General features: G+C 41.1%; 1 protein-coding gene across 4 annotated transcripts in view; it reads left to right on the top strand.

Moving 5' to 3' along the window:
* Positions 1-15,642, top strand: part of ptprsa (protein tyrosine phosphatase receptor type Sa) — a 403,088-nt gene that overhangs the window by 73,974 nt on the left and 313,472 nt on the right. For all 4 annotated transcript variants that reach the window (XM_066647371.1, XM_066647370.1, XM_066647369.1 and 1 more), the window contains exon 2: positions 7,715-7,852. The gene's annotated coding sequence lies outside the window, so the exon portion shown is untranslated. The remainder of the gene's footprint in view (positions 1-7,714; positions 7,853-15,642) is intronic.

Genomic DNA, 15,642 nt, shown 5'->3' with positions numbered 1-15,642 from the left:
TCACCATTTTATTACTTTTGAAAGACTTGCTGTCGATTCTTCTTTTTACTTATAGACCCCAGCCAGGATGAGGAGACCCAAATATGCATGTATGTGTTTTATTTAACGTTACACTCATATAGTGCTTTTCTAGAAACCCAAGGACACTTTACAATCAACACTCAACATTCAATCCACACACACACTAGTGAGAAGCGGCAGCCAAACGCGCAGCGTACTCTCAACAAGGAACGACCATCCACCTGGAGGACTGCATCTGGCACTAGGGTTTCACCCAGGACAGAGCACTGATCCATATCTGGGCACATAAAAATATACTCACACAAACAGACATTCTTTCACATACACACTCATTCACTCACAGTTATGAGAGAAGCCAATTCACCTAAACTCCATGTTTTTGGACTGTGGGAGGAAACCAGAAACTCCAGAGGATTTGTCATTTATTCATTGTCTGTAACCCTTATCCAATTCAGGGTCGCGGTGGGTCCAGAGCCTACTCGGAATCACTGTGCGCAAGGTGGGAACACAACCTGGAGGGAGCGCCAGTCCTTCACAGGGCGACACACACACTCACATATTCACACCTTCGGACACTTAAGTCGCCAATCCACCTACCAACGTGTGTTTTTGGACTGTTGGAAAAACCAGAGCACCAGGAGAGAACCCACGCAGAAGAACACACCACACTCCTCACAGACAGTCACCCAGAGCAGGACTCAAACACACAACCTCCAGGTCCCTGGAGCTGTGTGGCTGCGACACTACCTGCTGCACCACCGTGCCGCCCCCATATCAGAATCATTAGAATCAGAATTTAGCTCAAGATAGTCTTCGTCTTCAGACACATCCTGTCTGATACAGTGTAATGTTGGTAGGACTCCCATGCAGAGAATCTTTAATGTTTTGCCCCTCCCCTGTTGAGTGTCCACTGAATGTGGGTGGAATTTTCCTGGGAGAACATGAATAGTTCATGTCAAAAGTCATAACATCTGCACCTGTGTACCTGTGTGTGTTTGTGTGTGTGTGTGTGAGTGATTTGGCTGACATATGTCTCACAATTGCAAACAAAGAAATACTCTGACATTTCTGATACCTATTTACCTCCAGTTTGACTGCCGGGTCAAATTGACCCGAACAGTATCTATGTAATATAAACATGCGGGGGGTGGTTGCAAATATTTGAGAGGAACCACTTTCATATTATATGTTGAGTACACTAATTAAGGCAAGCAGAAGAAATTTCATACTGAAAAAATACTTTTAACTACTTTTCCTAGATCTTCAAACTTTAAAACGGGTCAATATGACCTGCAACATAACAGGAGGGTTAAGAGTATACATGATCAGAAAGCAGTGTTACAAATTGGTCTAAGCTATAGAAATATATAGAAACTCTTCTGGGGCATGGGAGCCAGGCAATGAAGGGTGAGGAATGAGCTGGGTGCTTGGCTAGATGAGTAGCCATAAATGAGTGTGCGTGAATGATTTATTGTAATTAATCCACCATGTCCGGTCCCCCGGCCGGGACACATCTGTGACTATGTGCTGTTTTCCAGTGTTGCAATGTCAGTGAAGGGCAAAGAAATAATTTAGGCTATTTATGTTTAATTTATTTTATTGTATCTATATGAGTCATTTCTCGTGTGTCTGATACTGTAGCTTTGTTCAGGCTGTTATTAGCCTGAAAGATTCTAACTTTGAAAGGGCTTGTTGTTGTAATGCCTGTTCCTGTAGTTATTTCAATTATTTCTGTAAAGTTGCTTCTAAGGCTCCAAAAAGCTCTCCAGCTTGACCCAAAGCTATTGGCATGGCTCCTATCCGGCTGGCACTGCTGGTAGTAATTATTATTCAGCCTTTTGCTGAGAGCTAGCATTAATATAATGGCTGCTGTTGCACTTATCTGCACCAAACAGCGACACTAATGAAACTCAGAGTAAAGTGGCTGGGGCTGGAAGCCGTTGTCAGAGGTGAAAAAGGGCATTGTGAGGAAACATTTATGAAGAACAATGTGAATGCTGAATCAGTACAATTTGTCCATCTAGAGGAACATGGAGATTTTTGACTACTGAGCTTTATGCCAATTTGTTCCCTATGGTTTCAGCCCTGGGTTCTATATGTCTCACAGAAATTTGGCACTGGTTTTTCAAGACAACATGGAGACGCCCACTGATGTTTTCTGCTAAATGTCTGTGTAAAATCGTAAAGCCGTAAATGCCAGTAAGCCTGCACATGTCAGCTTAGCATGATTGTGTATATGGAGCCGGGTCTTGTTTTTGTTTGCTTCTGGTTGTTCCTTTTTTCCATCGTGATTGGTACTGTAGAATTCACTCCCCATGGACTTGGCTTGAGACTCTGCCCATATCCCTGCCTCCAGGGCCACTGCCATGAATTTACAAAGGATTTGTTTTCACATGCATTTCTGCTTGTTATCCTATTCACCAGCATCTCTCAGCGTCAAAATGTTTACACAAGGCACATTAGTACCCATTAATAAGCCTACCGTCAGAATCATTGTTGTGTATTCCTTCTGATCGTATGAAAAATAACATAGTTTCATATTTATAATGACAAAAGTAATGACATGCAAATAATACAATTCTTAAATGCTACACTATTTTTAATACCGTACTCTTTTTATTTTATTACATAAATGCAATTTGCAATAATTTACCTCAAGATTTGATTTCGAATTTTCAAATATGACACATATTCAAATATGAGCCTTTTTTTCCCCTGGTTGCTATACAGTGTTGTTATTCTGTTTTGAATAAACGTTTGGACAAATACCACAATTTATTAAGCACTCATACTGATTAACTAATATAAAGTAGAATTAATACATGACTAATCTTACTATTAGTGGTAGTAGCATACTGAATTCATTTTATACATTGATCTGAATATTACTAATAAATTGGTTGCAGAATTTTTAATATTGTTTTTTTTTTTTATGTACAGATTCCAGTCTTCGCTTTCTACACAAATTGTAAATATATCAGAAAGCATTAGGTTTCAAAAAACAGAGAAAAGCATGAAGAAAAGTTAATTTCTGGGCTCTAAAAAAGTGGAAAGCTTCCAGGAAAGCTGGTTATTTCAGTCAGATGTATTTTTGGTTTCTCATGGCTGTGATACAAAATACAGGTCTGTTAATTGCTTTTTGTTCAAAGTCATTTGACTGTGCTGCAAAAGCAGAGAGGAAGAAGAGGTTACAGGTGTTAATTATGAGTTTGAGCACTCTGACACTGCAGACAAAATCATTACAGAAGTGTAAATCATGCAATAGGATGCACTGCCATTAACAAATAAATTCTATAAAGCAAATTTTGGTTCAGCAAATATTTTTCTCTTTTGTGACCCTTTATAATGTGAAGGCTTTCTGAGATTTTGTTCATCGCAAAACCTAGCATCTCCCAATTTATCATGCCCCATGGTGTTTCACCATCTGTCGCGCTGGTGACCGCTTTCCACGCCAATATATTCATAGCCAAGAGAAAAACAGCCACAATTTGTCTGTTGTGTGTTGGGGGGACATGATCCACCTATGTTATATAATAAAACATTAACATACTAGCAATTGGCGACATGGTGGCGCAGCAGGTAGTGTCGCAGTCACACAGCTCCAGGGGCCTGGAGGTTGTGGGTTCGATTCCCGCTCCGGGTGTCTGTGAGGAGTTGGTGTGTTCTCCCCGTGTCCGCGTGGGTTTCCTCCGGGTGCTCCGGTTTTCTCCCACAGTCCAAAAACACACGTTGCAGGTGGATTGGCGACTCGAAAGTGTCCGTAGGTGTGAGTGTGTGAGTGAATGTGTGTGTCTGTGTTGCCCTGTGAAGGACTGGCGTCCCCTCCAGGGTGTATTCCCGCCTTGCGCCCAATGATTCTAGGTAGGCTCTGGACCCCCGCGACCCTAAATTGGATAAGCGGTTACAGATAATGGATGGATGGATACTAGCAATTGGTGTGTGGGAATTTCTAGGGGATAAATTAGCATTTCATAGGTGGGGGAGCCCTGTTCTGTTCTTAGGGTATCATCAGTGCAGGATCAAGATCAGTTAATGTTGTTTAATTTGATTTTTGTTATTTGATTCTTTTCTGACTAACATCAGTGTGAATAAAGTCTTCAAACTAGCTGCAATTAAACATTAACCAGCAATCACTTCAAGCTCACTACAAGAATTCTTATCTAAATATAGAATAGTTAAATAACTCTTTTCAACTGATGTAAACCAGAAAATATCACTGGACAGATACATTCAAATGTGGTCAGATATTTTTATTCTGATTGAAAAAACACTATATGAGCTAAAGTTTGTAGATACCTCTTCTAATCAGTGATAAAGTGTGCACTTTACTGACCCAGAAAAATGACAAGATGTTAACTGGATGCTCTGAAACAGTGCTTTGGTCTGCTGCAGTATTACTTAATGCTTTTTTTACTGTACATTGTGTTCTGTTTCATTATTCGTTGGAATTATTGCAAAAATCTCTGTATTTTGTTTTACTTGAACGGAAGATAATTTAACTGCCTATGAGGAAGCTGCAGAATGTTATAATGCTCTGCTACTTCTAAGGCAGATTTTAAAGTATTTTCCTCCACATTTTAGTTATTACTGCTGCCTCTGAAAGCTACAGATAATTATACAATAATGCTTGGTTTCCTCCGAGGCAAGTACTAAGACAAAGCACATGATTTCTGCCTCTAAAGAAGCAGAGCAATATTGTTTGTCTTTTTTCAGTTTCTCTAGAGGCAGCAATCATATATCAAGTGTGTCAAATGTACTTTCTTAGAATCTGCCTCAGAGGCAGAATTTTATACAATATAAAATATACAATAAAATTCTTCTACAACTTCTTCAGAGGTATCAAGTTACATTTTACAAGTGTACATTAGATTGCACATTTATTACTTCCAAAGACATTCCTGCCAGTCAGAACAGGTAAACATGAATGTCTAGGCAAAGCTTTGCCAGTTTATTGCATGGTATTTGAAAACCTCCACCCAATGTTTTTTTAACCAATCATATTAATTTATTCTGTAATTATTTTTGGGTTAAAATCTGAATGTAAAGTAAACATTACAACAATGATTTTGTAATTTGTATTTCAATGTTTCATTCTTGAAATGGGATCAGAATGGTTTGTGTGTAAGAGATGTTATTAAATTATTTAAATCTTTATAAAGGTTGGAACTCAACTTTTTAGAAACAAAAAATATTCTTTTAAAATAAGACTTTTGATTATCTCTTTGGGGCGGCATGGTGGCGCAGCAGGTAGTGTCGTAGTCACACAGCTCCAGGGACCTGGAGGTTGTGGGTTCCATTCCCGCTCCAGGTGACTGACTGTTGGTGTGTTCTCCCCGTGTCCGTGTGGGTTTCCTCCGGGTGCTCCGGTTTCCTCCCACTTTCCAAAAACACACGTTGGTAGGTTGATTGGCGACTCAAAAGTGTCCGTGAATGTCTGTGTTGCCCTGTGAATACACCCTACAGGGTGTATTCCTGCCTTGCGCCCAATGATCCCAGGTAGGCTCTGGACCCACTGCGATCCTGAACTGGATAAGCAGTTACAGATAATGAATGAATGATCTCTTTGCCCTCACCATGCAAACCATCATTTTCTTAATAATAAAATTCATATGTCTGCATCCAGGATGTTCATTAATTGTCACATAGGGATATCAAGATTGAAAATAAAGGATAAAGATATGAAGGAACCTTGTAAAGCAGGGGTGTCAAACCAAATCCACGGAGGGCCATGTGGGTGCAGGTGTTCTTTTCAACCACGCAAAAGCCCCACACTACTGAAAGTCAAGATATATTGATTAGATCCAATGATTAAAAACAGGTGGAATGAGGTGTGGCTTCTGTGTGGTTGGAAAGAAAACCTGCACCCACACGGCCCTCCGTGGATCTGGTTTGACACCCCTGTTGTAAAGGGTTTGTGACACATATGTCACCATGGGTTACAATGTCTTGGATTGATGTATGTGATTCAGAGCAAATTATCCAGCATCAACACCCAAACTCACTAATGTTTTAATATTGAGTTTAAAGTCTTCAAATTAAAATAGAGGCTGTTATTACAGCAAAGGCCCTATATAAACCTTTGACATGTTGTCTACCTCCCTATCCATCTACATATCTACAGAATCACTGGCAAGGTCCTGTGAGTTAGCTTTAGCTTAGCGCTTACGTTCCACCTGGTTAGTGAAGCATCTGACAGAATGAGTGCCTTGGGCCAAGGGAGCAGCAGCACAGCAGCATGAGTGCAGAGGATAAATGTTCCATGTTAAACAAATTCCCATTCGTCTAGGCTCAGGAGGACACACTTCGGCCCACCCTTGGTGCCCCACAGCCTTCTGGGATTCCTCTCAGTTCTGGGTGCGTTATGATTGGCCGGGTTCAAATTAAATCCCCCTGCTAGGATGAAGAATCGTGTTCACCTGCCAAACTGGTTGTCGTGGAAACTGTGCCCCTAGAGGTTGCTGGGGCCTGTATGCAAAGTGAGAGAGCATGAGAAAGAGAGAGAAGGAGAACACGGGGTGGGGGAGGGGGGTGAGAGATAAATGAAGAGAAAAAATACAGAGCATTGGAGCCAGATGCTGACAGGAGCACAAAGCTCAGAGATAGCAGAGCGAGTGAGCGCGACATTTCGATACTCCTCAACAAGCGCTGTCACTCTGTTTTGATCTATTACCCATCTGCTCTCTGAAACATATCAGAAGATAAACTGTCCCCTTTCAGCTCCACACAGCTGGCCGATATTGGCAGAATATCAATATAACAATAACAATTTGGATAACTTATAGGAAATATGGGGCACCTGAGTTCCACATGTCTAAAAAGTGGCCATTATGATGCCACTGACATCTATGAACTGGAGTCTAAGGGTGTGTTTAGACTTGTCAGCTTTGGTTGGATTAAGACAAACACGGGTGTGTTTCGGGGCGCATGGTGGCACAGCAGGTAGTTTTGCAGTCACACTGCTTCAGGACCTGGAGTTTGTGGGTTCAATTCCCGCTCTGGGTGACTGTCTGAGAGGAGTTTGGTGTGTTCTCCCCGTGTCCATGTGGGTTTCCTCCCACAGTCCAAAAACACACATTGGTAGGTGGAATGGCAACTCATTCATTCATTTATTATCTGTAACCGCTAATCAAATTCAGGGTCGCAGGAGGTCCAGAGCCTACCTGGAATTATTGGGCACAAGGCAGGAATACAACCTGGAGGGGGCGCCAGTCCTTCACAGGGCAACACAGTCACACCTACGGATGCTTTTGAGTTGCCAATCCACCTACCAACGTGTGTTTTTGAACTGTGGGAGTAACTGGAGCACCCAGAGGAAACCCACGCGGACATGGGGAGAACACACCAAATTCCTCACAGACAGGTCCCTGGAGCTGTGTGACTGCGACACTACCTGGTGACACTGTGTGCATAACTACTTTATCAATTTTACTATCTCTTGCTGGGTTTCCGGTTGGTAAAACTACTTCATACTTCAACTCGATAAATGTAATAAACTGGCGACTTTCATGACTGGCTCACAGTTGTCACAGAGTTAAATGTAGATGTAAATTCTAGTGTTCCCCCAAGAATAAGTACTCCAGATCTCCACCTTGTCACTCTAGGACACAAACATATCACAGAAGTTCCATACTGGAGGACACACTTCATTTGCCTTTCCTTTTCTTTAGAGTTAATATTTTGTTCTCTACTTAAGGTGCAGCCCCATTGAGGCACTTGAAATAGAAGCTATAGAAGCAGGAGAAGAACCAAAGGAAGAAGGAAAAAGAGAAAACAAAGACCTTGCTAAAGAGCTGGAGAATGAAGCTAAAGAGCCTTTGAAAACAACACAGAGGTAAGAGCAGGTCATCTATATCCATGGCCATCAGAGGCCAGTGTTGAACTTTGTACAGTATCCCAGAGCAGGGCCCAGGGCCTCAGATTCTGCATTTTTCAGTAATTGAAACCACCTGATTCAACTCAGGAACTTAATACGCCTTTAGTCTGTAAGTGCATGACTGGGGTTGATAGTGGGCCATGCCTACATTTCCGTATACTGCTCAGATGAAGTAAAAGTAACAACATATTTTATTTGTCATAAAATAGTTGAATTGAACAAATTTAAATATTATATATCACCAGCACTTGTAACAAATTTTGTCACACACCAACCATAAACACACACATAAAAAACACAAACGTACAAATAATCTTCAAACCCAATAAAACCTCCAGCTTCTTCCAGCCCGTCATTTAAACCCTCCATAATAGTCTGTGTATTGTGTATATAACAATGAAAAAAATAATTTTTTATAAGAAATAAATGCATAAATTTCAGCATAGGCTGTTATATGAGTACTACAGAATTTTCCTCTTATAGACACACATTTTTAACATTGAAATTGGTACTGGAATGTATTTTCTCAGGAAATGTTCAATTAATATTGGTACTGGAATGTATTTTTTTTAATATTTATCGTATATATCACTGTGAAAGAATTTTTTTTTTACTTTTTAGAGAAATTTTAGTCTTTTCCTATAATGTTTTGGCTGTTTTTAAACTGTAAATATCTATTGAAATACTGTAAAATACAGTACATATATATGAAGTGAGCTTTACACATACACTAGATGGCCAGAATTTTTATAGGCATCTAGACATCCAAGATCTGTAAGAATAATTAAAGAGGATTTTGTCCTCAGTTGCTGCTGAAATAGCCTCTTTTCTACTGGAAAGCCTTTTATATTATGTCCGAAAATTACTCAGAGATTTTGCAAATTCAGACTTCAATGCAAATCTTTGGGGATATACACCACCTCTAGACAACAGTTGGACTTTATAATTTATAATTGCCCATGGCCTGGTGGTTAGGGAACTTGGTTGGTTCAATCTCCAGAGCCGGCAGGTGATGACTGAAGTGCCCTTGAGCAATGAACCTAACCCTCACCATGGCTAGGGCTGCCCTCCGCTCTGGGTATGTGTGCTCACTGCCTAGTGTTCACTACTGTGTGTGTAAATGTGTGTTTCACTGCACAGGTTGGGTTAAATGTGGAGAAGAAATTCCTCTTTGTGCAAGCACAGTGGCCAATAAAGTGATTTTAATTATAATTGTTTTCCATCCCATGGGTAATGATGAAGAATTAATTTATCATCATTGCTGCCACTTAGTTACTATGCTATCAAAATCAGTAAATGACGGGCCATATTGGAGTATGCCACCCAGTTAATGTTCTCACCCTTCCCAGTCAAGCAGATTGACATGTGTGCTCAGCTGAAAACAATGCCACTCCCCCCTGTCTAAGTCCATCAGTGTGGCATTGCATACCTGGAGGGCTAATTCCATGCTAAAAAGAAGCTGTCACACTCACGTCCCGTCTGGTCCTGTTCTCAGCACATGGCTTTGTTTTGTTGTTGTTCCTAGCTCCGCCCTGGTTCCACCCTAGCCCCACCTTAGTCCTGCCTCTTTCTCGTAATTGTCTTCAGCTGTTTGTCGTTTGTTGGTGTATTTAGGTCCCCTTCCCTCACTTCCCGTTGTCGTTAATTTTTACTTGTCTCGTTCGAGTTGTTCTTTGTTCCGTGTTTCGTATACGTTGTTCAAGCCGTGTTGTTCTCCGTACTTTGTGTCCGATTCTCATCCCTAGTCATGTTGTTTCTGGTTCCCGTTCTTAGTGTTTGCCTTCAAGTTCGTTTATGTTTGTTTCGTTAAGTTTTGTTAATAAAGTCTGTTCTCAGCGTTTGCGTCCGCCCTCCTTCAGTCCGCACCCCTCATCCCTTATCTACCCTGACAGAAGCTTTAAAAGAATACCTAAACCCACAACAATTTTGCACAGGGTTGAAAACCACATAATCAAAGATTTTAAAATTGAAAGGACAACAATTAAAGGTATTCATAGGTAGGTTTTCCCCGTTTTTGGATTGACAGCTTTATTTTTTGATATTGGTACATTTTTGTGAGGATTTGATTGAATTCAGCCACATAATTAACAATGTAAATTCCCAATGCCATATTATAATTTCTGGATTACAAACACCTCTCAAAATTATCATTTAGTGCTTCATCTCTCCACAGATCAATACAATGTGGGCTTTCTAATTTCTAGCCCACTGGATTTCCAGTCAGAACTTTACAGAATTGTATGTAATTCTAGTGTACCAGAAGTGGCAAGTAAACTGACTGGCTTCTGTAATCAACTCAGACCAGCCCCAGAGGTGTCAGCGCAATGGAAACAAAAACTGTGAAGGATTTTTAATTTGTGGACCTGAAATAGCCGAAGCATACAATGCATCACTTGCAGTTATGTGACTCAGAATGTATAAACGTGTTGTTGTACCTGGGGGTTAAGGGTATGTAAGCATGTGTTTTTGTTTGGTAGAAAGCAGTCATCAAAGGACTTTTACATACATTTAGACTTTTACACACACACACACACACACAACCTTCTCAAGCTCAGCCTCTCAAGGACAAGTTACCAGCTGTAGCTACATTGACCATACTGATGGAGATAACACTCTATTTGACCTGCTTCATTTGAACCCATTCTTCAAGGCCTGAGGCTAGCCACATCTGGATGCAGTGTACTATATTCTCTTTTTGGTATGTGAAATAATTGTGTCATCATGCAAGTCTTCATTTTTAGCAAGGCTCAAACAAGCTATCATCTCTATTTGTAAAGTTCTGCCAAAGATTTTAAATACTCATTGGGAAAGCATCATATTGTGAGAACTTAGCTGGTGCAACACTCTAAGCTCTACCATTGAGAACTATTTAATTGAATATCCAGTTATTCCAGTGTCGGTTAAATTCCTGATAAGGAGTGGTTTAACATGTTTTATATAATATAACTAAACTAAGTAATTAGCATTGTCCTCCAAGTGTGTTGAGCTGTCCAGTTATGTTGTGTTAGCAGAAATTTAAAGCAGTTTGTAGCAATACATGATTCACCATATAGTTGGGGTTCCTGAAAATAATTTAACACAACTGCTATAGGCCAATCTTAAATATCAGTGAAAATAAGTGCAGAAAGTTTTTTTTAACTATCTGAATTATACTGTACATATCTGAATATTTATATTTTAAATGTATGGCATTTGATAAACTTGAACTCATGAGGTGAAATATTAAGATAAAAAAAATCTGTGTGAAATTCCTTAGCTGTAACCACTTATCCAGTTCAGGGTTGCGGTGGGTCTGGAGCCTATTTACTTTTGAGTTGCCAATCCACCGACCAACATGTGTTTCTGAACTATGGGAGGAAACCAGAGCACCTGGAGGAAACCCTAATGGACACAGGGAGAACACACAGACAGTCACCCAGAGCAGGACTTGAAGCCACAACCTCCAGGTCCATGGAGCTGTGTGACTGTGATACTACCTGCTGCGCCACCATGCCACCCCTGTTTGAAATTTAGATGCATAAATTAAAATCTTAAACATTCATATCTCATAATTACAAATCTAGGCTAGAGGCCAACCCATTTTTTTGTATTATTTGAATTTTTTCAGATTATTAAAAAATACTTCACAACCTCACAAGTTTATCAAATGCATCAGTGATTTAGCTCCACAGCAAAAAACAACAGTTTTGTTCTTTCTGTGAGATCTGTATTTACTTACACATACAACAAAGCATGTCATTTGATCATGGGTTATTGTACTGTGGAGATGAAACTGAAGTGCTGGACTGTTCCTTTAAAGGCTTGTGAGGCAGTATGAGGCACTCTGAACTGAAGCACTATCTCCAGTTGTGTGGAATAAGTGGGAGTCAGTGCAGCGTTACATGAGGCCCTTCTCTCGCTTGGCCTGCAATTATAGCCAGCTCTATTAATCTTTACTGCCTGGACTGGAAGCATTGTGTTACATAGTGGCATCTGAGCACTGGCCTGCAGGTTGTTTACAGTGGACTGGAAACAGCTCAGAGCTGTGGGGCATGCCCTGACTTCAGACTCTACACTTCACATAGAAAAGGCAATAAATCTCTATTTTCAATTATCAACGCTTCAATTATTTACAGCAGTATTTAAAGGAATGTAAATGAATCTCTGCGCATCTGGAGGTGATGAATTTTTGTTGTGCCCGCATATATTATTTCATGGTATTTGCGAATCAAAGGCGAATTGCTTTTTAGATGTAGCAGTAATGGAGGGCTGACTAAATGGTGTGTCACATGCCTAAAGTGGATCATATTTTATTTGTGTTAATATTTATAATCACTCTCTCAAGACGGATTTGGGAGTTTTGTATGTGTGTGTGTGTGTGTGAGGAGAGGGTTGTTTGTTTGTTTTTGTACTTGTTCAGGATGAAACAAATCCAAAGAATTTCATCATAGTTGGATAATAACCTTGCATCTTCAAAATGAACACATTTCAGGAGAATAAAAAAAATGAAAAATATTCTTAACTTTAAATAAAATTAATGTAACAATATTTGTTTCCAAAAATTTTTGGGCCATGCCTGTTGTCAAGTTCTGAGAAACAACAAAAATGGAGATACAAGTTATCTTTTAATTTATGTTTCAAGACTGGAGGAAAAAACACCAATAACCTTCAATATACAGATGACACAACACTGATTGAAGAAAATTTGGAACACCTGGTGGCATTTAGCATGGATGCAGATGATGTAGAAGTGGTGGACAACAAATTTGCCTACATAAATCCATTATTACCAACAAAGGATCCAGCAGTCAGGAAATACCACACAGACTGGCACTCCACATAGCTCCACAATAAAGAATCTAGACAAGATTTTCAAATCATTCCAAAGACCAAAATTGTCCAGACTATGTATTTTCTGTGATTCTTTATAGAGGTGAAAGCTGGACAATATAAAAATGTTCAGGAAAAATATCAATGCCTTTGAAAGTGATTACAAAAAAGACAAATGTATCCTGGGCTGAATCAAGATTCTCTTTTCATTAGGAGCCTGGGTACCATATCTTATTTTGGACACATTATAAGAAGAACCATGTAATTGGAAAAGACAGTTATGCTTGGAGAAGCTAAAGGTAAAATAGTAAGAGAACAGCCAGCAACAAGATGGATGGATACAATCAAAGAAATCGCATTTAGAAGACTGAAAAACAAACACATATACCCAAAATATAGGCAAGTTCTTACACACCAAGCTCACTCTGCCATGCTTTTATGAACCTTGCTTTGTGCACTGGGGCACAGTATTGCTGGAATAGAAAATGGACTTCACCAAACTGTTCCCACAAAAGCTGGAAGCATTAATATTTATGTTTGCAGGAGCTAAGGGGCTTAGGCCAAGCCCTGAAACTGAACCTCACAGCATTATTCCTCCTTACCCAAACTTCACAGTTGGTACAATACAGTCAGGTATTCGCCAAACCCAGACTGCCAGAGAGAGAAGCTTGATTCGTCACTCCACTGAACACATGTCCAATGCTCTGGTGTTAATTGGCAGTGTTCTTTATGCCACTCCATTCAATGCTTCATTAAGCTTGGTGATGTATGGCATGCATTTAGCTGCTCAACCATGGAAACTCCTGACATGAAGTTCTTAAGGTACAGACTTTGTGCTGATGTAAATGTGAGAGAAGATTTGGATTTCTGCAGTTACTGAACTGCAGAGTGTTTACAGCTTTTATGCGTTCAGAGCTTCAGCACTCAGCAGCCCTGCTCTGTAAAGTAATGTGGTCTGCAACTCTGTAGCTGACATGCTGTGGTTTATAAATGCTACCAGGTTTCAGTTATACCACACAGGTAATAGTTGAATATCTAAGAGAGAATTAAAAACAAATCTTATTTTTGCAAAAGTATTAAATGAATTAAATGAACTCTCTAATTCATTTGACCCCTTCCTGGATCAGAGCCTTGTCATGTCATGTTGTTGAACAGAACAGTGAAGATCCAGACAAACATGATCCAAGCATCCCTATGAATATAACAGCTAGAACTAAGTGTAGCCTGCCTGGGACCTACCTCTGGTGGCTGGGCAGCCCACATGATGGGAAGATCATGTGGGCCCACCACCCACAAGATTCAGGGTAGGGGTGCGGTGCAATGTCCCATGGGCACACAGTGGGGGCAAAGGGGTCCCTGCATTCATGGAGCTTGGCATTGGGGGTAAGGAGCCAGAGCTGGTGCGGGAGGTTGAGAGATGGTAGGTAGATATATTAGGGCTCACCTCTACACACAGTGTGGGCTCCGGAGCCAAACTTCTCGATAGGGGTTGGTCAGGAGTTGTACAGGGTTAGAGGAGCTGGGCAGATGTGAGGATACTCAAACCATGGCTGGCATCTGTACTGGTCCTGGTAAATGAGAGGGTCACCTCAATGTGGCTTTGGGTTACAGAGAGGAAATCTTTGACTGTTGTGTGTGTGCATATGCACTTAACAACAACTCAGAGTATTCTGCCTTCTTTGAGGTAAAAAGTGGAGTTCTAGCAAGGATTCCATGCACTGACTCTATTGTTTTGCTGGGGGACTTCAGTGCTCACGTTGGCAATGACTGGGAAACCTGGAGAGGAGTGATTGGGAGGAATGGCCTGGCTGTTCTGGCTGTTCCCAAGCAGTGTGATGTTATTGGACTTAGGTGCTAGTCATGATTAGTACAAAATGAACACTGTCTTCTGATCTGAGGCCATATGTTTTGGACACTCAGGTAAAGAGAGGGGCTGAGCTGTCAACTGATAACTATCTGGTGGTGAGTTTGGGTCAATGACTGGGAAAGCTGCTGGACAGACCTGGTAGGCCCAAACAGATAGTGAGGGTGTGCTGGGAAAAGCTGGGAGAGAACTCTGTTTCAGTTCTCACCTCAGAGAGAAATTCTCATATGTTCCGTAAGAGGTAGGGGGAACAGAGTCAGAAAGGACCCTGTTCCGGATTTCCATTGTGGAAATGGCTGCATATAGCTGTGGTCAAAAGCTTGTTGGTGTCTGTTATGGTGGCAACCCAAGAACACAATGGTAGACACCAGGGGTGAGGAAAGCTCTCAAGTGGAAAAAGGAAGTTTTTTGAGCTTGACTGGCTCGGAGAACTCCTGACTCCTGATGGGTACTGTCAGGTAAAAAAAAAGGCTGTAGCTGTGGCAGTTGCAGAAGCAAAATCCAGAGCATGGGAGGAGTTTGAACAAGCCATAGAAAATGACTTCCGGGCAGCCTCAAAGAGGTTCTGGAAAACACTCCGACAGCTCAGGAGAGGGAGTGGGGACACTGCCCATGCTCTGCTCAGTAAGGATGGTGAAACTCTGAACTCGACTGAGCGTAATGTCAGGCATTGGAAGGAGCACATTGAGGAACTCCTAAGGGAGAGACATGCCTCCAGGGCCAGAAGTGTCTAGGGTGTTTCCATTTCCTTTGGCTGAAGTCTCTGAGGTGGTTAAATGGTGAATGAGATTCGCCCAGAGTTACTGAAGGCAAAAGGGGGTGGTGGTTTCCATTTTTAAAAAGGGACCAGAGAATGTGTGGCAATTATCATGGCATCACACTTCTCAGCATCTCTGGGAATGTCTATGCCAGGGTAATGGATAGCCGAAAATAGGATCTTGGAGGAACAATGTGGATTTTGTCCGGGCCGTGGATCTATGGACCAACAGATGATTGAGGGGGCGTGTGAGTTTGCCTCTCCACTCCACTCCTTGTCTCCACTCCTGTTCTTGGACAGGGTGGTGAGGCATAGCCT

Source organism: Hoplias malabaricus, chromosome 16, assembly GCF_029633855.1.
Source record: "Hoplias malabaricus isolate fHopMal1 chromosome 16, fHopMal1.hap1, whole genome shotgun sequence".
In the NCBI taxonomy this organism is placed as follows: domain Eukaryota; kingdom Metazoa; phylum Chordata; class Actinopteri; order Characiformes; family Erythrinidae; genus Hoplias; species Hoplias malabaricus.
The sequence above is the reverse complement of the archived record's forward strand: the minus strand, read 5'-3'. Positions and strand labels throughout refer to the sequence as shown.